General features: G+C 34.4%; 1 long non-coding RNA gene across 1 annotated transcript in view; it reads left to right on the top strand.

Annotated features, from left to right (window-relative positions):
- Positions 1-26,125, top strand: part of LOC115837492 — a 266,063-nt gene that overhangs the window by 42,206 nt on the left and 197,732 nt on the right. The window lies entirely within an intron of this gene.

Raw genomic sequence — 26,125 nt, 5'->3', positions numbered from 1 at the left:
TTCACATGGATTTTAAAATGTTTTTCTCTAGATCTGTGAAGAATATCATTGGTAGTTTGATAGGAATAGCATTGAATCTGTAAATTACTTTGGGCAATATGGCCATTTTAATATTTATTCTTATCCACGAGCATGGAATGTTTTTCCATTTGTTTGTGTAATCTCTGATTTCTTTCAGCAGTGTTTTGCAATTCTCACCGTAGAGATCTTTCACCTCCCTTGTTAGCTGTATTCCTAGACATTTTATTCTTTTGGCAGCAATTATGATTGGGATTGCATTCCTGATTTGGCTCTCAGCTTGGCTGTTGGTGTATAGGAATGCTAGTGATTTTTGTACATTGATATTGTGTCCTGAAACTTTGCTGGAAGTTTTTTATCAGCTGAAGAAGGTTTTGGGCCGATACTATGGAGTTTTCTAGATGTAGAATTATGTCATCTACAAAGAGGGAAAATTTGGCTTTCTCTCTTCCTATTTTGATTTCCGTTATTTTTTTCTTTTGCCTGATAGCTCTGGCCAGGACTTCCAATACTATGTTGAGTAGAAGTGGTGAGAGAGGGCATCCTTGTCTTGTGCCGGTTTTTAAGGAGATTGCTTCTAGCTTTTGCCCATTCAGTATGATGTTGGCTGTGGGTTTGTTATAGATGGTTCTTATTGAGTTATGTTCCTTCAATACATACTTTATTGAGTGTTTTTAACATGAAGGGATGTTGAATTTTATTGAAAGCCTTTTCTGTATCTATTGACAGAATCATGTGGTTTTGTATTTGGTTCTGTTTATGTGATAAATCACATTTATTGTTTTGTTTATGTTGAATCAAACTTGCACCCTGGGGATAAAGCCTACTTATCATGATGGATTAGCTTTTTGATGTACTGCTGGGTTTGGTTTGCCAATATTTTGTTGAGGATTTTTGCATCAAGGTTTGTCAAGGATATTGGTCTGAAGTTTCCTTTTTTTTTTTTTTTTAATGTGTCTCTGCCACATTGGTATCAGGATGATGCTGGCCTCATAGAGTAAGTTGGGAAGGAGTCTCTCCTCCTTACTTTTCAGAATAGTTTCAGTAGGAATGGCACCAGCTCTTCTGTGTACATTTGGTAGAATTCCACTGTGTTTTTATCTGGTCCTGGGCTTTTATTACTATTTATTACTGATGGAGCTCATTGCCGGTCTGGTCCCAGAATCAATTTCTTCCTGGTTCAGTCTTGGGAGGGTGTATTTTTCCAGAAATTTATCCGGGTCTTCTAGGTTTTTTTTTTTTTTTTTTAGTTTTTGTGCATAGAGGTGTTTGTGGTAGTTTCTGATGGTTGTTTTTATTTTTGTGGAGTCAGTGGTTATATCCCTTTTGTCATTTCTAATTGTGTTTATTTGAATCTTCTCTCTTTTCATCTTTATTTGTCTAGCTAGTGGCCTATCTTGTTAATTTTTTCAAAAAACAAATTCCTGGATTCGTTGATTTTTTTTAATGGTTTTCATGTCTTAATTTCCTTCAGTTCAGCTCTGATTTTGTTTATTTCTTTTCTGCTAACTTTGGGGTTGATTTCTTCTTGCTTCTTGAACTTTTCAGTTGTGATGTTAGCTTGTTAATTTGAGATCTTTCCAACTTTCTGATGTGGGTTTTTACTGCCTTAAATTTTCCTCTTAATGCTGCCTTTGTTGTATCCCAGTGATTCTAGTATGTTGTATCTTTGTTCTTATTAGTTTCAAAGAACTTCTTGATTTCTGGATTAATATTACTACTTACCGAAAAGTGATTCAGGAGCATGTTGTTTAATTTCCATATAATAGCATGGTTTTCAGTGATTTTTAAAATCTTAATTTCCATGTTTATGGTGCTGTGGTCTAAGAATGTGTTTAATATGATTTCAGTTCTTTTGCATTTGCTGAGGATTGTTTTATGTTTGATTGTATGGACAAACCCTCGTGACACAAGTTTACCCACATAACAAACCTGCACATGTACCTCTGAACCTAAAATAAAAGTTTTTTTTAAGAGTTGCCAATGCAAAAAATAAAAAAGACAATATACCATGATCAAATGAGTTTTATATGAGGGATGCAAGAATGGTTCAACATACACAAATTAATAAATGTGATATGTCATGCAAACAAAATTAAAGACAAAAAATCTTGTGGAACAAGCCAGTCACAGAAAATTGTTTTCACTCTTAAGTTGGTGCTAAAAATGTGTACACATAGATATAAAGGGAGGAGTCATAGACAGTGGAGACTCAGAAGGATGAAGAGGTCATAGATAGGTGGATGATGAGAAATTAGTTAATGGGTACAATGTACATTAAATAGGTGATAGAAAACTGAAAGCACTCACTTGACCACTGTACAATCTATGCATGTAACAAAATCACACATGAGTTCCCAAAATGTGTACAAATAAAAAGATATTACTCAAAATTTTGGAAATTTAAACCCCCAAAATGTAAAAAATTAATCTTATGACCACATTTTATTCACATCAGGAATGCAATATTCCTTCAACTTGAATCACTCAAGTAATTCACCATACTGACTATAGTTAAAATTATATACTCATTTATAATAATTCCAAAGCATTTTATAAAATCCAAAATCTACTTATAATTTTTAAAAAGATGTATCAGGCTTACAAATAGGTGATAGTTTATTAACCTTATAATGATTTCAGAAAATCTATAGTAAATAATACACCTAATTATCAAATGTTGACATAATTTCTGCTGAAAAAAAAGAAAAAAAAAGAACACTGTTTACTATAAATTTTATTTAACATAACTCAGACTTCTAGCCAGAGCAGCAAAGCAAGAAATGAGCAAAATTAAAATTACTATAACTGAATGATAACACAATTTAAAAATTATTATAATATAAAAGTATTTAAGGATAAATGGTAGCACTAATAAGAATTGATGAGGAATAAGGTTGCTGGAATAAAAAACATTTAATATAAAACATATATTAAATATATATATATAAATTTTATCCTTATCAAGTAGACATAAACCAAAAATTAAATAAAAATGTACTATTTACAGTAGTAGCACAATAAGATACACTTATTAATAATTCAAGCAATTAATGTGCAAGACTTTCAGGAGGAAATTTGTAGAAGTTTAAAGTTAATAGTAGCCAAGGAATTCTAGTAGAGTAACAAGAAGTGTGGATTTGCCAGAATATATATGAAGACTTAAAATATAGTAATTAACATATGTGGTAATGCTTTGAGGTAGAGAATTTTTATTAAAAAGATATAATAGTTAAGATAACATGGAATGCTTTGAGTTAGATAAACCAATAGAAAAAATGCTATTCAGAAAGTTATGCAGACATATAAGGATGCTTGATGTATTTCAGGTACACACACTTCCAGATAATTAAGAAAAGACCTGACTTTTCAACAAAGGGTGCTGTCTGTTAGATGACTACTGACTACAGGTTTTTCACGTTTTTCTTCATGACTTTTAAACAGAGGCACTGACTTCCTTTGTTTTAGAATACCTTTTCAAGAATTTTTGCATAGCAAACAGACATGAAAGCTAGAAATACTGTCTCCATTCTGCCACCACCACCTAACAAAAGGCAGGTTTGTTTGCTTTCCTATATATTCATGATAATGTCTTCTGGGACAAAAATCAGGCATACTTGCTGCCCATTGCAACAAATTTAGATTATTTAAACTCAGTGTTCCTCTCCTGTGATGCACCTCACTGAAGGTGTGAATGTCATCCGGCTCTCTTTGAGTGCCCCTGTGGAAAAAGGAACTTAAGAAACTTGTACAAATGTTAATTCTCTGGCTATTGTTATTGCTGTGCTTAGGGTATTTAAATCCAGAGCCAACACTTATCCAAATATGAAATAAAATTTTAAAATGACAGGAAATACATATTTTTAAAAATCATTTAAATTAAAGATATCCAAAATCTTTGAAACCTTCGAAACCATGACTTCACCTTTTGTTATTAGTTTGGAAATAAAAAATAAAAATTCTTTCTAGGAAACACTGCATGTAATATATTTTAATAATAATATTTCCCAATATATGACCATTGATATATTATGCCTTCTAAAGTCAGATACAATAGACTAATGGAATCCTGCTTCCGCCTTAAAATCGTTGTTTAAATTGTAACAGCTCATTGAGACTTAACTTCCTCATGTGTAATAATTACATAATTCATAAGATTGTTATGAATATTAAAGTAGATCATTTAAATGAAAAATTCTGGTTTTATAAATAATTATTGATCTATATTTTCAGTTTGGTAGAGAGAAGTGACAGGGTAAAGGGAACTGAAGTGAAAAATCCTTATGTTTTGGAGGTCCTCTGAATCTCCATGTATTTTCTACCCAAAATACTCTCTAATAAATTCATCTCTCATTCCAAAACTCTGGAAAATTATTGTTTGTGATGCTAAATTGCTTTATGTGAGAATTATAAAGTGAAACAGTTATTTGTGTTAGTTACTATATCTACTAACACATATATGTAGATTTTGCATTTGTGTGTATGTATGTGTATTTTTTCTAATTACTTATGTAAAATCTATGAGAGCATTTTAGGGAAGAATGTTAGCTCAAATGTTAAGTTTAATTGTCTGAAAATATGTTAAAAAATATCTGCATTGCTAACCAAAAAAAAGTTTGTAAAGGCAGTGGACCCACAGAATGAAGAGGAATGATGGAGAGTCCTCCAATTCTGATGAGGGAGAACAGCATCCTTACCCCGGTTGTAGGTTTATAAACCTGGCATGTAGAATATAGGCTCCTGGATAGTATGTTATATATTGCAATAAAACCAGGTGAGAACTAAAGACCTTGAGCAATTAACTCTTAAGCGAAGAAGCTTTGGCAGCAATAATCACCTCTGAATTCCCCAAAGGACCCACTTGGCTGAATAGCTACCCTAGAAAGCTTACCAGATTGCCCTGGTTTCTATAATAATATGCTGGGTATTACATATTTTGTCCGCGAAACAGAATTGAACATTATATACCCTCTAAATCTTCGGACATAGTTCTTCTTTTTGTTACTTCCAAGTCAGTTGTCATGGTGTTTGTGGTGTGTATGTGTACATGTGTGTTTTGCTTGTGTTTTTATAAGATATGAGATTTCTGTTTGTGTAAAAGGTAAGTGATGTTAGTGGGGAGATACACAAATTTGTGAAGTCTTTCACTTTTGTTCTCAGATCAACACTAAGTAATACTGGGGCAACCCTATCTTTATAAATGATATGATTCTGATCCTAAATTTGTTTTTAAATTCAAACCCAACAAAAATAAATGCAATAGTAATAATAGGAGTAACAAAATGGGCTGTTATAATTTTACATTAATTTCTATCATTAGCATAATATTAATACATAACTCAAAATTAACTAGTGATTTTAAAACACTGTCAAAAACCTTAAACATGCTGAGTTATGTTTACTAAACAGCTCAATAAACTGCTGCTGAAGCCATAGGATATGGTAATCCTTATTATGGTTTATTGTACTAGAAACACCGTAAGAGATAGTCTTATAAATGCTGTTGTGAAGGGTAACATACTGATAAGAAAATTACTGAATCGCTTAAATTTGAAACATTTTTGCAAAATGTTTTGATATTTTTTCACTAGAAATCAGGAACTAAGTAAAATCAAATGGAGAAACAAAAGTTACATTATAAGACATCCTGGAATATTAACATTGCTGACTTTGTTCATGCACCATCACTCAGGTAGTGAACAGAAACATGCAGCCCTTAGCTATATTTTGCTTTGCTGAATATTTCAAACACCTGAAAGTAAAGTATTTTGAGTAAAGAACCACCTGGGTTGAGAATTAAAGATTGTAAAGCAGAAATTTAAAGCAACAGAGATTATAAAGTGAAAAATAAAAGAAAAAAGTCTCCTAGAAGACTACAAATTCCTGATAAATTGAAAGTGATTCAATTTCCAGAGTTAGAAAATGGACTGTAAGTAAGGTGTTTGACATGTAGCTTGTAGGAAATTGGGAAACAACAGAAGCTAGCATGTAACTGCTTTAGGAGTAAGTTCTCCAACCAGGGCTATATTTTTTAGTGAGTGGTAGGAAGGGTGCAGGGATTTAAAAAGTGAAAGGGAGATGTTTTATGATGAATGGATAAACTATCATTCATCATTTGAGATGGCAGGTTGTCATCTCAAAATCCATTTTCTTGCTCAAAGTTAGAAATTATACACAACTTAGGAAAAAACATAATATTAATATTGCTGACTATCAAGAACTATGAAGAGACTTACTTGCCTGCTTAAAAGGTATATTGCCATATTTTCATGAGTGCTAGAAGGCATGGTACTTGTGGGTCAGATACAGAAAAGAGTTTACTACTCACAGCATTCGTAGTAGCCAGAATACCAGTATTTCCTTGCACCTAGTCTCCAAGCCCCAATTCCCAGGAGAAAACAGAAAGTACCAGATTATATCTGCATTCACAGTGTATTTGCATTGCAACTGAAGAACCCCAGTCTAAGGGAAGCCAGTCTTTATAATGAGCTTCCAGCAAGCCTGCTAAAGCTTTGCTCTACATGGAGACATTGTCTTTATTTTATAGACAGTAAAGAAATCTGCCCCTTTTTCAGGAGGGAGGATATATCTTCCAAGACTGTTCACTCTACAAATATTCTTGAAAAACAGTAGTCTGGAAGAAAACTGTTTCTGCTCACAGACGTGTAGAAACAAGAGATCTTTGTCGAGTTGTCTCCCAACATTAACATTTTACTGCATGTCTATCACCATTATAAAAATTTTATTTTCATTAACTGACTTTACCCTCAAGACAACTGAGGATCTCACCTCTCTGTGAGATGGGAGCCTTTATCATCCTTTTAGTGAAGAGGAAAATGACTTGCAGAGAGAGTAAGTGTTTCTCAATTGGTAAGTGCCAGTCTGGCTCAAAACACATACTCTTTTTTTTTTTTTTTTTTTTTTCCGAGGCGGAGTCTCGCCCTGTGGCCCAGGCTGGAGTGCAGTGGCGCAATCTCAGCTCACTTCAAGCTCCGCCTCCCGGGTTCACGCCATTCTCCTGCCTCAGCCTCTCCGAGTAGCTGGGACTACAGGCGCCCGCCACCACGCCCGGCTAATTTTTTTTGTATTTTTAGTAGAGACGGGGTTTCACCGTGTTCTCGATCTCCTGACCTCGTGATCCGCCCGCCTCGGCCTCCCAAAGTGCTGGGATTACAAGTGTGAGCCACTGCGCCCGGCCACACATACTCTTAACATCGATGTGGTGGGAATGTTGTTGGAGGCAGCTTTGGGTAAGTTTATATATGTTCATATATATCAGATGTTATGCAAACATATATATCTTTGCACAAAGTATCAGGAAAATACACATCATGAGAGTCACTTTTTCCATATTTTTGGAGTGATGTGCGAAACAAGGAAAAAATCAACAAACTTCTTATAAATCTGGATATCCGTGTGCCTTAAATATATTGGCCAATAGTAAAATGCAAGATTGAAAATAACAGCAAGATGATGGGAATTTGGATTGACACATGGGAAAAGAGACATTTTAATGAGTAACATAAAACCAAGGAGAAAAAAAGAAAATAGATGGAGACCAACACAGTTCTCACTCTTTGCCAGTTCCCACCTGGCAAAAGTAGACATTCAATTAATATCTGCTAAATACATTATTTAATTTTGTAAATTTTTAATATTTAACAAGTAAATCAATTTTAAACAATATTCTAATTTATTCTCCACTTTCTTTGTAATTTCAACTTTTAGTTTCAGAGGTACATGTGCTGATTTGTTTCATGGGTATATTGTGTGATGCTAAAATTTGGGGTGTGAATGATGTCATTACGCAGGTAGTGAGCATAGTACCTACTAGGTAGTTTTTTAGCCCTTGCCTCTCCCCCATTCCCAGTTCCCACTAAGGGAATAATAGGCGTTATTAACAAGAAGAAAATGTAGTATGACAGTATATGTGTTGGGATTTTTCATTTATACTTAAATTAATGATTAATCAGTTTCATATCTTTTTTAAACAAAATAACTTCAATATTTGTAACCAGATTTTTTGCTATATTTTAATAATAAAGATTCATTTAGTCACTTATAGTGCTAGCCAGTATTCTAGCTGCTGGGGTATACAGTAGTGAATAAGATAAAACAGATGCAACTTGAATTTTAGAGGGGAAGAATGGCAATAAACAGATGACCAGAAAAGAAATATAATTGCAAATAATTAAAGTACTATGAAGAAAAATACAGCAAGGTAATAGAAAGTACAGTAAGTAATTTATATTTTAAATAGTGTATTCATGAAAAGCCCACACAAGAAAATGCTTTTTGGCAACAATTTGAATAAAATGTCTTTCTAACACAGTTAAGTATTGAGTTGATTCAAGAAATGTAAAGGAGAAGTACCTATATTAGATGCACTATATAACCATTGCTACAAAATTGTGTTTTCATGGGTCATCTCTTTTAGAAATGATGCCAAGAAAACAGAGCGATCAGTGTGAAAATTGGTAGTAAAGATTGGGGATTATTGTTTTAACTAGAAATACACTGTTTTTTGTTTGTTTGTTTGTTTGTTTTTTGTTTTTCCAGGTAGCATGGATTATGTGATTGGTTAGTTTGGGATTGCTTGGTTTTGTTTTGTTCTAAGCCACAGACCCTACTCATGCATCTTCTGAGTTGCCTTATCATTGCACGTAAGGTCAAGTCCTTACAGCCCTTCCTTTTGAGCAGTGTCAGAATTGAGTATCTCCTTATCTGTAACGTAGTCTGTATACTCTGGGAAATACTGCTTCCTAAATGCCATACAACCTTCAGAAAACTTCTTAGCTCTCATTAGATGATGCAGAATAATAAGAATTGTACCCAGACATATATCCCTTGATATGCATATGGCCCCGCAGCCTTGCGGAAGATAACTTGAATTCACTCTCAGTTGGGTTCCCACAGAAGTTGAGATGGCAGAGAAAGACAGTAGGGGATCCTTAGTGAACACCGCAATGATTATGACAGAGTAGGCCAGACTGACCAAGAGGGCCTAGATATAAATAAACCAAATTGGTATGAAGCTGGCCTAATCATCCTTTGGACCCAAACCCACTATGGGGTCGTAGCATGATTTTTTTTTTTAATAATGTTGCTCATTCCCTAATAGAACTATAGATTTATTTGTTTATTGTCCATTTTGCCCTTAGGACAGGAACTTATTTTTTTTATTATTGCATCTCTAATATTCAGCAAAACCTGGCAAAAGTAGACATTCAATTAATATCTGCTAAATACATTATTTAATTTTGTAAACTTTAATATTTAACAAGTAAATCAATTTTAAACAATATTCTAATTTATTCTCCACTTTCTTTATAATTTCAACTTTTATTTTCGTTTCAGAGGTACATGTGCTGATTTGTTATATGGGTATATTGTGTGATGCTAAAATTTGGGGTATGAATGATGTCGTTACCCAGTTAGTGAGCATAGTACCTACTAGGTAGTTTTTTAGCTCTTGCCTCTCTCCCTGTCTCCCTACTCTGGTAGTCTCCAATGTCTGTCATTTCAACTTTATGTCCATGTGTATCCAATGCTTAGCTTACACTTCTAAGTAAGAACATGTGGTATTTGGTTTTCTGTTCCTGCGTTAATTTGCTTAGGATAATGGTCTGCAGCTGCATTCATGTTGCTGCAAAGGACATGATTTCATTATTTCTTATACTACTGTGTAGTATTCCATGGTGTATATGCACCATATGTTATTTATTCAATCCACTATTGATGGGCACCTAGATTGATTCCATGTCTTTGTTCTTAGGAATAGTGTTGTAATGAACATATGAGTATGTGTGTCTTTTTGGTAGAATGATTTGTTTTCTTTTGCGTATATATATATATATAGTAGTGGCAATGCTGAGTCGAATGACAGTTCTTTTCAGTTTTTTGAGATATCTCCAAACTGCTTTCTACAGTGGCTGAGCTAGTTTGCATTCCCACTAACAATGAATAAGAGTTCCCTTTTCTCTTCAGCCTTGCCAGCATCTGTTATTTTTTGACTTTTTAGTAATAGCCATTCTGACTGGTGTGAGATAGTATCTGATTGTGGTTTTGATTTGCATTTCTCTGGTGATTAATGATGTTGAGCATTTTTTTGTGTGATTATTATGATTATTAGCTGCTTGTATTTTTTCTGTTAAGAAGTGTCTGTTCATGTCTTTTGCCCACTTTTTAATAATTAGTTTTGTGATTGTTGAATTGTCTAAGTTTCCTTCTTCCCTTTTTTTTTTTTTTTTTTTTTTTGTTTGAGATGGAGTTCCACTCTTGTTGTCCAGGCTGGAGTGCAGTGACACAACCTCAGCTCACTGCAACCTCGGCCTCCTGGGTTCAAGCAATTCTCCTGCCTCAGCCTCTGGAGTAGCTGGGATTATAAGCAGCCCCCACCACGCCTGGCTAATTTTTTTGTATTTTTAGTAGAGACAGGGTTTCACCATGTTAGCCAGGCTGGTCTTGAATTGCTGACCTCAGGTGATCCGCCCACCTCAGCTTGCCAAAGTGCTGGGATTACAGGTGTGAGCTACCATGCCCAGCCTAAATGTCTAAGTTTCTTATAGATTCTGGGTATTTCACTTTTATCAGATGCATAGTTTGTGAATATATTTTTCCCATTCTGTAGTTGTCTGCTTGCTCTGTTGAGAGTTTCTTCTGCTGTGTAGAAGCTCTTTAGTTTAAGTACATCCCTCTTGTCTATTTTTCATTTTGTTGCAGTTGCTTTTGAGAACTAAGCATAAATTCTTTCCCAAGGAATGCCCAGAATGATATTTCCTTTGTTTTTTTCTAGAATTCTTAGCTTGAGGTCTTACATTTAAATCTTTAATCCATCTTGTATTATCTACCTTTTTATGATTAAATAAAATAAAATTGCCAATCTTTTCTATTTCCTTTGCTCAAATAGGTTTAAAAATTGCTATAAAAATGAAGAAAGGAATGAGATCTAATTAAACTTAAGAGCTTCTGCACAGCAAAAGAAACTATAGACCGAGTAAACAGGCAATCTGCAGAATGGGAGAAAATTTTTCAAACTATGAACCTGACAGAGTTCTAATATTCAGCATCAATAAGGAACTTAAACAAATTTACAAGAAAAAAGAGAACCCCATTAAAAAGTGGGCAAAAGACATGAACAGACAGTTCTCAAAAGACATACATGAGGCTAACAAGCAATAAGACAAAAGCTCCGTATCACTAATCATTAGAGAAATGCAAATCAAAACCACAGTGAGATACCATCTCACACCAGTCCAAAAGGCTATTATAAAAAAGTAAAAAAAAAAAAAAAAGATTCTGGTGAGGTTGCAGAGAAAAGGGAACCCTTATACACTGTTGGTGGGAGTTTAGATTAGTTCATCCATTGTGGAAGGCAGTATGGCAATTCCTCAAAGATCTAAATGCAAAACTACCATTTGACCCAGCAATCCCATTACTGGGTATATACCCAAAGGAATATAAAGCATTCTATCACAAAGACACATGCATGTGAATGTTCATTGCAGCACTGTTCATAGTAGCAAAGGCATGGAATCAACCTAAATGTCCATCAATGACAGACTGGATAAAGAAAATGTGGTACGTATACACAATGGAATATTATGCAGCCATAAAAAAGAATGAACTCATGTCTTTTGTGAGAACATGAATGGAGCTAGAGGCTATCATCCTTAGCAAATGAATGCAGGAACAGAAAAGCAAATACAGCATGTTCTCACTTGTAAGTGGGATCTAAATGATATAAACTTATGAACGCAAAGAAGGAAAAAAAAGACACTGGGGTCTACTTCACAGGGGAGGGCAGGAGGATGGAGGGCAGGGGAAGAAAAGATAACTATTGGGTACTGGGCTGAATACCTGGGTGATGTAATATTATGAATAACAAACCCCTGTGACACGTTTTTATCTATGTAACAAACCTTCACATGTACTCCCCAAACCTAAAATAAATTTTTGTTTTAAAAAAAGGAAGCAAGGAGGCATAACAAAACAAAACAAGAATAATTCAGCAATAGAAGCACAAGCTTAAAAAAAAAAACTAAGAATGATAAGCAAAATCAAATTCAAAAGACTGTTGGCACAAATTTGAAATTGGAAAACATGTCACAAAATGACATTATACACTAATAGTTGAGAAAAAAGAGTGAGTATATGAAGTGCATTTTTATTTTCAAATACTGGTGGTAAAATCACCTGCTTTTCTTTTACCCATTACTCTCCTGGATTCCTATCAAATACAGAAAAGTCAGGGCACCATTACTTCAATGGTCTAGATATAAAGGATTTGGGTTATAATATTGACTTTGGAGCCAGACAAAGTTGATTTTGAATTCTGACTCTTATACTTTCTTGCTGATGACTTTGGACAGTAAACTTAAATTCTCTAAGCCTCAGATTTCATGGTATTAAAATAATGATAGCAATAGCTAACTTACAATGTTACTGTGAATATTAAATGTGATAAATCATATAATGCTTAGCAGTTACTACCTAGATAGTCATCAATAACTGGCATTTACTACTATTAGAGGGAATGTTCTATACAGATACATAAGGACAACTGAATCTAGGATGAATAAAATAGTTTTTCATCATGGATGTTAATAGTACCTAAAGACTTTTGGGGCGTATGCGAAAAGCAGATTAGGTAACATTAATATGGGGGGCCCTCTGTCGTCACTGCCCAGCCTTATTAAGTTGAATGTATTAGCAGGAAATCCTGAGTTCCACCTATAGGTTATCAAATGTAGGTGCAGGACAAGTGCTATTTTATTTATTTCTCATACTGATCCATTTGCCCTGTTTTTCCAAGGAAGAAAATGTAACTCAGAGTGATAAAGTAACTTGCCCAAAATCACACAGGATTTGAGATTTGAAGCTGAAACCATCTATCTCAAAATTGTATTATCTTTCCATTCTGAGACGCTGACTTCTTTTATGCCTTGGATTCATTGGATTTTTCTCTACTTCTGATACATCTCTTTTATAGATGAGAAATCAAGTGGAATTGATTGTTTTATATCCAGAAAGTAGCAAAATACATATGGTGAAATTCAGATGTGGTCCAATTCCCAAAGAGTCATTTTTACCTCAGTAAATGTGTGTATTTTTAATATCTTATATTGAGTGTATATATTTATTTTAATAGTGAGGCCTTATCATTTTTCCTTTATAGGGAATACCAGAGATTTATTCTGTTCTTTGAAGCTAAGGAAGCTGTCTTCCAGGCATTGCCTAGTGGACTGGGAGTAATGTAATACCCCAAAGCCAGAGAAATGCCCTTGCAGGGTTTTAAAAGTGGCTTATAGACTCAAAATAATGACCTCTCATACCTGCCATCTTAAAATGATGCAGATTTTATGACCCTTTGTGTATAACTAAAACAATAGGAGGTGGCTTAAGGATATGATGACTTTGTTTATTATATATTGGAGCATCTCACAGAACAAAGTGTAAGAATGAAACTAGGCCTTGACCAGAGACACTCAATTAAAATATGGAAAGTGGTCAGGAATTTACTCTATCATTGATTTTGTAAATAACTTTCTCTGTTTCTCTGTTTACCTAGTGAAATATGGCTGCATAAAAGCATATAAATGTGGATGTTACATTTTGAAACAAATAAACCTCTAGCCACTCAGTCAATGTCTCAGAATCCCAATTCCAAATTACTAGAAAAGGGAATCTGAATAGTATAGTTTAGGTCAAGAATTCAGTCATAATAAAATTAACAGTAAACATGGGGCTGGGATAATGTACAAATGTAGCATGTGGAGCTCATTCCTGTGTGTACCGGAATGTTCTTGTGGAAGGCAAGACACTTATATGGAAAGAAGTTGTCTAACTTGTCTACAACATATGTACGTATTAAATGTTATGTGTATAATTTCAACCACCTCACTACACATTCATAGACTTACACTTTAAAGTCCTTAAAAAAAATCCTGTTCTAGATTAACAAAATCTGCTCCCAGCCCTAGTCAATGTTTTCAGTGGTTTTGCAGTATGTGTGTGTGTGTGAGTCTGTGCACGCACGTGCACGTACGTGCATGTGTCAATACACATGCACACATACCATTGGTACAGAATGATTTTCCCTCATTTTGCAAAAGTTGGAAATATTACTTTAAACAGCAGCTGGATTATTTTTTGTATGTAAACATAGAGTCAATTTACTGGAATAAAGAGAATATGGGCTAGACAAGAGAAAGGGTAGGCAAAGAGTATGTCCAGGAGGATGTATTTTGTGTAATCACTGGAGCTGTCCTGGCAGATGGAGGCTCAGGAAATAATAATGCTTTAATAATATTTGCACCTTGTGCAGTTTCACTCTGGTTTCATCCTGCCTTTGCCTTTGCTGTGGTCAGCACATGTTTGCCTTTGCAATTTGAAGTCAGAGGTGCCAGCTCTATTGAAAGTGAAACTGTGGTGTAGGTGCCTCTCTATTAAAAACCAAGCAATGACATCTACACTATTTGTGTATGCTTGAGGACAGGCATTTATGATAATGACTTGCAAGGTTTGCTGACCCTGGTTTGATTCAACCTCTTGATTTCTGATTCATCAATTTCTATTAGAGTGCTTGTAGATGGATGCAAATATTATTGTTAGAACGGAAATACTTTAAAATGTATTTATTTTTGCAAAATAAATTCCTAACAAATGCTAGATTATAGCATATAAATTTTTATTTTCTTATAAAATGATTCTGTCAACCTAACATCTAAATACTATTCCCAAAAAATAAAAGTTTTCACATTAAATGCCAACAAGTCTTGTTTTTTATTATGTTTATAATTACAGCAAGACTAATTTTATGGGAAGTAATGCCCTTAATTTGTTGAAGCAATAAATTTTCCTAATCCATCAGTTTTATATATATATATATATACACACACACACACACACATATATGTATATATGAGTATATATATAATTTAGTTTACAGCTTTTATATATAAAAATTAGATTTCTTATGTTTTTACTTCTAAAGAAATATACTTAGTAAAACTTGCAATGAAGATTTATATAATGTATAGTAAGAATATAAAATAATAAAATAGGACTTTGGTCTTGGGGTAAGACTATCAGGGTTTCACTCTTTAACTCTTTGCTTCTTCCTGTAAGTCACTTAAATATTTCTGCATAATTGTTTTCCAATTGTAAAATAGCAAATAGAGTTTTATGAGAACTTTAGAACAATGCCAACAAAAAATAATGACCCTATACATTTTGTATGTGGTCATTAACAATGATTATAGTGATAATGTAAACTTAAGAATAATATTAACCAATAATTAGTGATAAATTAATAATACTGGTAATAAACTAAGCAAAAAAGAAAAGAGATGATGAATTTTAGAAGGTAATACTATTTCAGTAAACATATTCATTTATAAATATACCTTATTGCCCACCTGCTATCTCAGAATTAAACCGATTATTTTACTAATGCAGTGATATGCCTAGAATCTGAAACAAGAACTTCTGTCTTTTGTTAATAGCAACGTATGTAGTTTGAATAAACAAACAAAAATTCACCTTTAGAACATAGTTTATTTATCTGGAAATTATAAAAAGTAGATTACAAACAGTGAGAATACCAAGAAATTAATTTGGTCTTATATAAACCTAGAGATTTCTGAAAGAAAAAAAAAACAGACTGGATATTTTGACCTACACATTAAAAAGACCATTTAAAACTGATGTCTTACATCCAGAAGATATATAACAGTTACCTTAAATAAGATCTATTTTTTATAAATAATTGAAAAAAAAGTCAAAAGAGAAGGCCATATTTTAGAGAAAAGATAAAAATAAACTTAAAAAAAATTTAAGGATGGAGTCTCACTATGTTGCCTGCAATGGCTATTCACAGGCCTATCACAATGAACCCTTGAGCTCAAGCAGTCCTCCCATCTCAGCCTCCCGAGTTGCTGGGACTACAAGCATCCACCACTTCACCTGATGATATATCCATTTCAGGTATATATATATATATATATACCTGATATATACCTGAAATGGACAGGAGTAACAACATCAGTTAGGAATACCTATAGCATTGACGTGGTGTATTTTGGCAATGGTAAATTGGTGCAAAAATTTAAGGTCCACAACTCTAGTGACCAGATTAATAAATATGTTGTGATGTTTGCTTTGTTGTGTCAACTTGACTGGGCTAAGGGATGCTCAGATAGTAAAACATTATTTCTCTGTGTCTATGAAGTTGTTTCCAGAAGATATTAGCATTTGCAGCAGTAAACTGAGTAAGAAAAATATATGCTGACCAATGTTGGTGGACATCTACAAATCCACTGAGGACCCAGATAAAACAAAAAGGCAGAGTAAGGGTGAATTTGTTATTTCTTTTCTTAATCTGGGATGGCAAGGTTCTCCTACCCTAGATGTTGAAGCGCTTGGTCTTAGACATTCTTGACTTTAGGACTCCTACCGTCCTCCCACCCAGTGCCCTCTCTTGCCTCAGGTTCTCAAGTCTTTAGCCTTAGAATAGGAGTTACACCATCGGCTCTCTGGGTTCTCAGACTTCCAGACTCTGACTGAATTACATATCTGGCTTTACTGGTCCACCAGGTTTCACATGACATATTAGGGGACTGCTCTGCCTCCATAATCATGTGAGCCAGTTTCTATAATAAATCCCCCCGATCTCTGTCTCCTCTCTTTCTCTCCCCTTCCTTCTCTCCATCTCCATTCTTCTTATTGGTTCTGTTTCTCTGGAAAACCCTGACTGAAACATATATATTTGAAAAAAATATTACTACTATGCTAAATAGTATATGCTAAATAAAATAATTTTGATACAATCTGGAACTTTCGAAAAATAAGGAATTTTTTAAAAACCATCCTGCATACACAAATAAACAAGGAACACTATGAATGCTAAATATAGACCTGCAAGCAAAAATCTGTAATGAAATAGAAGGTTTGGGATCACCATAAATGGTATTTAAAAATAGTAGCACTATTCTCAGTATAGAAATACTAAGGCTTGGACCATCAATAAGTAGAAGTATTTAAAATAGAGAACCTGTTTAAAGTAGACACTTTGAAAGAATTAGAGTCTAGAACAAGAAGGGGCAAATATTCCTGCAGGAAATCTTCCCAATTTTAGGCATGGAGGATGGTCACAATTAGGATAATGCAAGAGGAATTTCACAATTTTCCAATCAAGTATCATTAAGTACAAAAAGGAATAAGCCAACTTGTGTAGAAGTCATCAGAAACAATGAAGAATATCTTTGAGATACCGAAGTCTTTAGTGTTTATAATTGGCAAAGGCAATAGCTAAAATGAAAAATAGAGATCTACTGTACCAGATACTGCCTATATTAGACAATACTGTATCATATATGTAAAAGTTTATTAAGAGGTTAGATCCCATGTTAAGCATCCTTATCACAAAATAAATAAATACATAAATAATGAGGTCAAGAGAAAGCTTTTGGAGGTGATGGGTAGGTTTATGTGGTGATGGTTTCATGATATATACTTATTTCCAGACACATCAAGTATTATACATTAAATATGTACATATTTTATATGTCAACCATAGCTCAACACTGTGGCTAAAAAAATAAACGATGGAAAAAATGGACTCATATAGAAAGACAAAAAGCTTTTTAAAGATGTTGGAATGACTGGCAAATCTGAAACAGCCAAAATAAACTCCTAGGGAAAAGATACATAATTTATTAAAAGTAAACTTTCAAATATCAGTAGAAAAACAAATTAGACACAGTTAAAGATAGAGGACTTGAAGAAAAACCTGAAGAAATTATCTGAAATGCATCATAGAGAGACATAGAACCAGATATGTAAAAATAATGGAGGGGAAGAATAACTTTGTTTACATAGTTTCCTAGAAAGAGAAAAGAGTTGAAGCTTTAAAATCAGAGAGATTCGACAGATAATAAATATAGTATATGGCCTCATATAAGAAAATTAGACTGGCAGTTTTCAATATTAATCGGCCCAATAAATGGAAGCATATATGTAAATCTAAACAGCCATTGTACATAAAAATCTGTGTCTAATTTATGGGGTTACTATATGGAAAAATAGTAGCATGTACATCTGGAAGTGTGTAATAAGAGGTGAATTATTCTAGGATTTTTGAATTATTCAGAAAGAGTAAGATATTATTTTCCTTCAGGTTATATTAAGATAATATGCATAGTTAAGTTTCAAGCATAACTACCATAAGAATACAATAAAATGTGTAATTCTCAAACCAGTAAAGGGGAAACGATGGAAAAGGAAAAAAAGAAGGAAATAAAGAAATTATACCAACCAAATATGGAGGATAGGGAGAGAGGGCAGGCGTTAGGGAAGAAGTGTAAGTAAAACATGTATGAATTGAATAAAAAGATCGTAACTTCCATTTCCACTTGTAAGGAGTTTGGAAGCTGCCACTACTAACAAGATATATAAAGCTTTACAAACTGAAAAATCTACAACAGCTCTTAGATTCCTAAGAGAAGTGAGGTCACAGGGTCAACCACTGGTCTCCAAATTTGGAAGGACAGACAGGTGCCTACAGAGAACCACAACTTATCAGGGAAGAAATTCATGACCTTAAACTCCCGTAGGAGCCAGTGCTGAGTTCATCATATCCAGTTATCAAGAAAAATTTGAAAGCATACCAAATGACAAAAAAGACAGTTTCAAGAGACAGAGCAAACATCAGAACCAGACACGGTCGGGATGTTGGAATTGTCATACTGGGAACTTAAAACAGCTATGGATAATTTGCTAAGGACTCTAATGGATGGAGACATTGCACATACACAAAAAAATGAGCAATGTAAGCAGATAAGTGAAAATCTTAACAACAAACCAAAAATAAATGGTAGAGATAAAAATCACTGTAACAAGATAGAAGAATGCCTTTGATGTGTTTTTAGTAGACTGGATTTAGCTAAGAAAAGAATCTTCAAGCTTAAGATATCTCAATAAAAACATCCAGAACTGAAAAGCAAAGACAACAAAGAACAATAACAACAAAAGAACAGAGTATTCAAGAATTGTGGGGCAGGAACCTGTGGTTCACACCTGCAATCCCAGCACTTTGGGAGGCCAAGGTGGGTGGATCACTTGAGGCCAGGAGTTCAAGACCAGCCTTGCCAACATAGTGAAACCCCATCTCTACTAAGAAAAAGTATAAAAATTAGCTGGGTGTGGTGGCAGGCACCTGTAATCCCAGCTACTCGGGAGGCTGAGGCAGGAGAATCGCTTGAACCCAGGAGGCAGAGGTTGCAGTGAGCCGAGATCACCTCACTATACTCTAGGCTGGGTGACAGAGTGAGACTCCATCTCAAAAAAGAAGAAATTGTAGAATAAGTACAAAAGGTGTAATATATATGTAATGGGAATACCAGAAAGACAAGAAAAAGAGAAAGGAACATAAAAATATTTGAAAGGATAATGAAGAATCTCCCCAAATTAATGTCAGACACCAAACTGCAGATCTAGAAAGATAAGAGAATACCGAACAGGATAAATGCCAACAAACACACAACAAAAAGACATAAAAGACAAAAAAATACAAGTAGACATATCATTTCAAAGCTACAGAAAATCAAATATAAAATTATGAAAGAAGCAGAGGAAAAAAACACCTTACATATAGATAAACAAAAGGAAAATTTGCATCTGACTTCTCCTCAGAAACAAGGCATGCAAGAAGAGAGTAGAGTAAAACATTTAGTGTTGAGAACAACAACAACACAAAAACAAAAACTCACCAACCTAGAATTCTGTAGCCTGCAAAATTATCTTCAAAAGTTAAAAAGAATTAAGCCCACATTTTCCCTAAAGATATCTGCTCTCAAAGAGCAGCTGAGACACTGAAGAGTTTTCAACAGCCTCATGGTGATAAGCTTGTTAATAGCCAAACTGCTGACAAATAAAGACATTGAGAAAATCATTAAAGCAGCTTGAAGAAAACACAGTAACTCTATAAGAGCAACAAGGAGGATAAAAACAAACTTATCGCCAGAAAAAAAGTGGAAGGAAAAATAAAACGTGTTCAAAAGAAAGAAAAAATGTTAATTTACAATTTTATAACCAGTGAAAACAAGTTTTATAAAAAGAAGACAATACATTTTCAGTCACTATTAGTCTCTCACTATTGTGCATTGTATGCCTGTATTAAAATGTACCCCATAAAAGGCCGGGTACAGTGGCTCATGCCTGTAATCCCAGCACTTTGGGAGGCCAAGGAGGGTGGATCACCTGAGGTCAGGAGTTCGAGACCAGTGTGAGCAACATGGAGAAACTCCGTCTCTACTAAAAATACAAAAAAGTAGCTGGGCATGGTGGCACATGCCTGTAATCCCAGCTACTTGGGAGGCTGAGGCAGGAGAATCTCTTGAACCTGGGAGGCGGAGGTTGTGGTGAGCTGAGATCATGCCATTGACTCTAGCCTGGGCAACTCCGTCTCAAAAAAAAAAAAAGTACCCCATAAATATATACACCTATTATGTACCCACAAATATTAAAAATTAAAGATAATTTTTAAAAAGCATGTTAGCTCTTTATGTGAATTGATAGTAATTTCACATGGAAGTTATTTTGTTGAGATTTTTACCATCTCTAATTGTAGATTAGTTCCATCTCAGAAAGATTGATAGCTACTTGTCCAATAAATATATGTAATAATGATCGATATAATTGATCATTAGGAAAATACAAAGTTTAGACAAAGAATGACTAAAATTAAAAGTATTGACAATGTTAGTTATTGGAAAGAATATAGAAAAACAGGACCCCTTCTGTGGTGCTAGTGGGTATGTAAATTTGTAGAGCTATTTGGAAAATTATTTAGCATTATATTGTAATGATGAATATTTTTATATTCGACAGGTACATTCTTAGATATTGTAAAGATAATCTTATACCACTCCACCAGGAGAAATAAAAGAATTTTTAAGACAATACCATTGTAATGGAGGAAATGGCCTGAAAAGCCCTCAAATGACCTTCAACAGGTGAATGAATAAATGAAAGATGATGTATTCTAAACCTGGAATAATATTAGTAATGAAAGTCAACAAATTCCTCCTAGACAACCACATCAATGAGTTGCAGGGATAGAATATTGAATGAAAAAATAAAGTTTCATAAGAATACATATTTTTTAGAGATCAAAATTAAGAAAATAAGTGATACCTATTTTAAGTTATATATAATATATAGTATTTTAGGATATGATACACATACACATAAGCCATGAGAAATGCATGAAAAAGCAATAAACACATCATGTGTGAATCTGGCTAAGTAGAGAGGTAGAATAATGGGAAATGGCCAAAGCCCATATAGGTAGATGTTTTGTATTTGAAGGAATTATAATTCCTGTGATACACTGGGTCTTAAATATGAATGTGTTTCTGTTTTTTTTTTTTTTGATAAAACATAAAATTTCGCATAGCATAAAAGTCACCATTTTAAAGCTTTCACTTTTTTTGTGTGTATTTTCAAAAGGCTATGCAACCTTCACTGTTATGTAATTGAAGACATTTCATTACCCGTGAAGGAAACCCTGTATCTGTTAGTAGTCATTTCTAGTCCCATCCCTAGACCAGCTCCTGGAAACCACTAACCTATTTCATTTTCTATGCCTTTGACTATCCTGAAGGTTTCATATAGATTGAAATATGCAATTTTTGACTTTTTTCTTCTAGCTTCTTTTTTTCTTTTTTTAAAATGTTGGCCAAGTTAATGTTTTTAACTTTTGTTTTAAATTAAGGGGTACATGTGCAAGTTTGTTACATAGGTAAACTTGTGTCATGGAAGTTTGTTGCACAGATTATTTCATTATGCCTAATGCCTATAAGTTATGTATCCCATATTCTCCCCCTTCCCACCTTCCGCCCTCTGATAGGTCCCAGTGTGCTTTATTCTCTTCTCTATGTCCATGTATTCTCATCATCTAGCTCCCACTTACATGTGAGAACATGTAGTATTTGGTTTTCTGTTCCTGCAATAGTTTGTTTATGATAGTGACCTCCAGCTCCATTCATGTCACTGCAAAGGACATGATCTCATTTTTTTATGGCTGCATAGTATATTATAATGTGTATGTATCACACTTTCTTTATCCAGTCTGTCATTGATGGGCATTTAGGTCGATTCCATGTCTTTGTTATTGTGAATAGTGCTGCAGTGAACACATGCATGCATGTGTCTTTGTAATAGAATGATTTATATTCCTTTGGATATATACCCAGTAATGGGATTGCTGGGTCGAATGGTGTTTCTATGGTATTTCAGGTCTCTAAGGAATTACCACACTGTTTTTCCACTATGGCTGAATTAATTTACACTCCCACCAACAGTGTAAAGCATTCCTGGAATAACATAACGTCCTAAAAGTTCATTTTGTAGCAAATACTAGTACTCCATTTTTTTAATGGCTAAATTATATTCCATTGTAAAGATATACCATGTTTTGTATGTGCATTCATTTGGAGCTAGACATTTAGGTTATTTCCATTTTTGAGCTATAATGAATAATAGTGCTGGGACCATTCATGCACAAGTTTTTGTGTAAACATGTTTGAAATTCTCATTATATACCTACAAGTATAATTTCTGTGTCATATGGTAACTCTGTGTTTAAGTTTTTTGTATTTTTCTGGTTGTTGTTGTTGTTTGTTTGAGACACAGTCTCTCTCTGTCGCCCAGGCTGGAGTGCAATGGCATCATCTTGGCTCACTGCAACCTCCACCTTCCAGGTTCAAGTGATTCTTGTGCCTCACCCTCCCAAGTATCTGAGATTACAAGGGTGTTTCACCACACCCAGCTAGTAGAGACGAGGTTTCATCATGTTGGCCAGGCTGGTCTCAAACCCCTGACCTCAGGTGATCCACCTGTCTTGGTTTCCCAAAGTGCTGGGATTACAGGTGTGACCCACTGGGCCCAGCTTATATTTAAGTTTTTAAGGAACTTGCAAATAGCTTTTCACAGCACCCAGATAATTTCACATTCTTACCAGCAATGTACAAGGGTTCAAATTCCTCCACATTTCCCCAGCATTTTTGTTAATTTCTGTTTTGTTACTATTATTATTGCTGCTGTAGTTGGTGTGAACTGGTATCTTATTGTGACTTTGTTTTGCATTCAATTATTTTAAGAATATTTTCATGTACTTGTTATCCATTTGTGTATCTTTTCTGGGAACTGTATATTCAAATATTTTGCTTATTTTAAAAATATTGAATTATTTGTTAATTTTTTGTGGAGTTGTAAGGGTCCTTATTATATTCTAAATAGTGAATGATTACATTTGTGATTTTCAAATATTTTCTCCCATTCCCCATATTGCCTTTTTACTCTAATAATTCCCTTTGATGAACAGTGGTTTTTAATATTTATAAAATCCAATTTATTTTTTCTTTTGTTGCTTGTGCTTTGTCTATCATATCTGAGAAAATATTGCCTAGTCCAGGTCATGAAGTTTTACACCTATGTTTCTTTGCAAGAGTTTTATAGTTTTAGCTCTTACATTTATGTCTTCGATCCATTTTGAGTTAAGTCTTTGTGTATACTATGAAGAGGGAGTCTAATTTAACTCTTATACATGTCAATATCCTGATGTTCCTGCACTATTTATTGAAAAACTATTCTTTCCCTATAACCTTGTTGAAAATAAACTGACCTTAGACACATATGTTTATGTCTAGATTTTCACTTTTATAACTTTGATCTAAATATCTGTCCTTAAGCCATTACCACAGTATCTTGATTACTGTAGCTTTGCATTAAGCTTTGAAATAGGAAAGTATGTGTCCACCAACTTTGCTCTTTTTCGTAATTTTTGCCCATTTTTGGCACCTTGTATTTCCATGGAATTTTAAGATCAGATTTTCCTTTTCTGCAATAAAATGGTAGTTGGAATTTTAATAAGAATGGTGTTGAAGGTGTAGATAAATTTGGGGAGTATTTTTACCAACTTAGTGATATTAAATCTTCCAGTCAATGAACAAGAGATGACTTTCCATTTATTTAGGCTTTCTTTAGTTTCTTTCAGGCAAATGTAATACAGCCTCATCCTTGCCCTGCTCTCACTCATTACAAAACCTTGCACAAGTGTTAATGTTCTTGGAATCGTATTCCTTACCCTCTTCTCGTAGTGCCTGTGGAAACTTCTTATATCAGCTTGCTTTCCTACTTTTAAGTAGCCTTCCCTGACCATTCTGACTAGTTCATCTCTCCCTATAAAAGAATTTCATAAGCACATCTCTTATTTGTAACACTCAGTATAATGGTTTAAAATATGTAATTAATATATTTTTCTACTTTGGACTGTAGGCAACATGAAGGTAGTAATTGGGTCTACTTTTTGCCCATATCTACCTTCTTTGGGAAATGCTCTATTCCTGTTTCACCAAAATTTATTGGCACTTCAATAAAGGAAACTGCCTCTCATAGACATAGTCTTGTGATACATCATGGACTTTGCAGACTAGCAAATTGCTATTTCCTTGACTACAGTGAATGAAAGTTCATTTTGTACATACGATCCAAGCTGTGCGCATTAACATCTTTTTGTCAACAGGAAGTTTAGGTGCTAAAAAGGAAAAGTACTCTTCTAAGATAGTAAAAACTGTGTAAAGCTGGACTTTTCTTTTTTTAAAAAAAAAAAAGAAAAAGAGGTTTAATGGACTCAGTTCCACATGGCTGGGGAGGCCTCACAATCATGGCAGAAGGCTAAGAAGGAGCAAAGGCACATCCTACATGGCAGCAGGCAAGAGAGCATGCTCAGGGTAATGGCCCTTTATAAAACCAAAGGATCTTAATCACTATCATGAGAACAGCATGGGAAAAACCCACCCCCATGATTTAATTATCTCCCACCAGGTGCCTCCCAAGACATGTGAGGATTGTGGCAGTTACAATTCAAGATGAAACTTGGGTGAGGACACTGCCAAACCATATCGCATTTGAATCTGTAGACTGGGTAAATACCCTCCTAATGTGGGTGGGCTTCATCCAATCCATTGAAGGCCTAAATGGAGCAATAAGTCCAACTGCCCTGTGAAAAGGGGCAGTTCCTCCTGCCTGACAGCCTGAAAACTGAGACATTGTTTTTTTCCCTCTGCCTTTGGGCATGAAACACCAGCTCTTCCCGAGTTTTGAGCCTGCAGGCTTTTGGACTACATCAGCTTTCCTGGTTCTCAGGCCTTTGGACTCAGGCTGGAACTAAACCAGTGGCTCTCGTAGATCTCCAGTTTACAGGCAGTAGATCTTGGAAAGTCTCAGAGGAAATAAACTGGATCTCTTAGTTCCATGTTCTCCAAGGACTTTTCCAACTCAGTCCTATGTGCCAGGGTAGCAGCACCCTTAGCTCTCCATTGGGCAACAGCCAACTGAGTGGCAGAAATCTTAGGGTGAACCTTAGAATTCAGAATGAGCAATGCTGAAGAGAGAGAGAATGATTTATTACAAGGCGTTGGCTCATGTGATAAAGCTGGACTTTTCAAATGTATTGTTTGTTTACAATGAAAGATCTCTCTGATAAGGTACTTAACATAGAAAACACAAAACAGAGTGATACACAGACATAATCTTGAGGACATTGTTTCAATATTTCTTTAGCCAGCTCTACACTTTTGACATGTGAGTTAAGGAGTCAATACATTCTTTTATTTTATTTTTTGTCTTAAGGTGGGTTGAATAGAGCATTTGAAACTTGAAACTAAGAAAGCTAAGTGATATAGCTGTTTACCAGGTATATCCTCCTGAATCTGAATTTTGGAGATGTCTCTATAATGTTATATCTTCTTCCCAGTCTTTTTCATTTTGTTTGCTCTGTGTTCATGTATGACTCTATCATTAACTGTTTCTCCTTGATTCTTTTTTCTTTACCTTTTTTGGAAATGATTAGGATTCCTTTAAAAGAAAAGATGAAGTCATTACTTAGGAAAATAATCAAGAAGTGTTCAGTGTAAATCTTTCCATAGTTATAACGTCAACAGCCTCATTGACTGAGTATGTACAATTCACAGGGAATGCAGTTAGACACTTTACACCCACCATTACTTCATCTAATCATCATGATAAAATCTGCAAGGTTTGT

This window comes from Nomascus leucogenys, chromosome 12, assembly GCF_006542625.1.
Source record: "Nomascus leucogenys isolate Asia chromosome 12, Asia_NLE_v1, whole genome shotgun sequence".
NCBI classification, from domain to species: domain Eukaryota; kingdom Metazoa; phylum Chordata; class Mammalia; order Primates; family Hylobatidae; genus Nomascus; species Nomascus leucogenys.
Note: the sequence above shows the minus strand (reverse complement) of the source record. Positions and strands in the feature narration are given on the sequence as shown.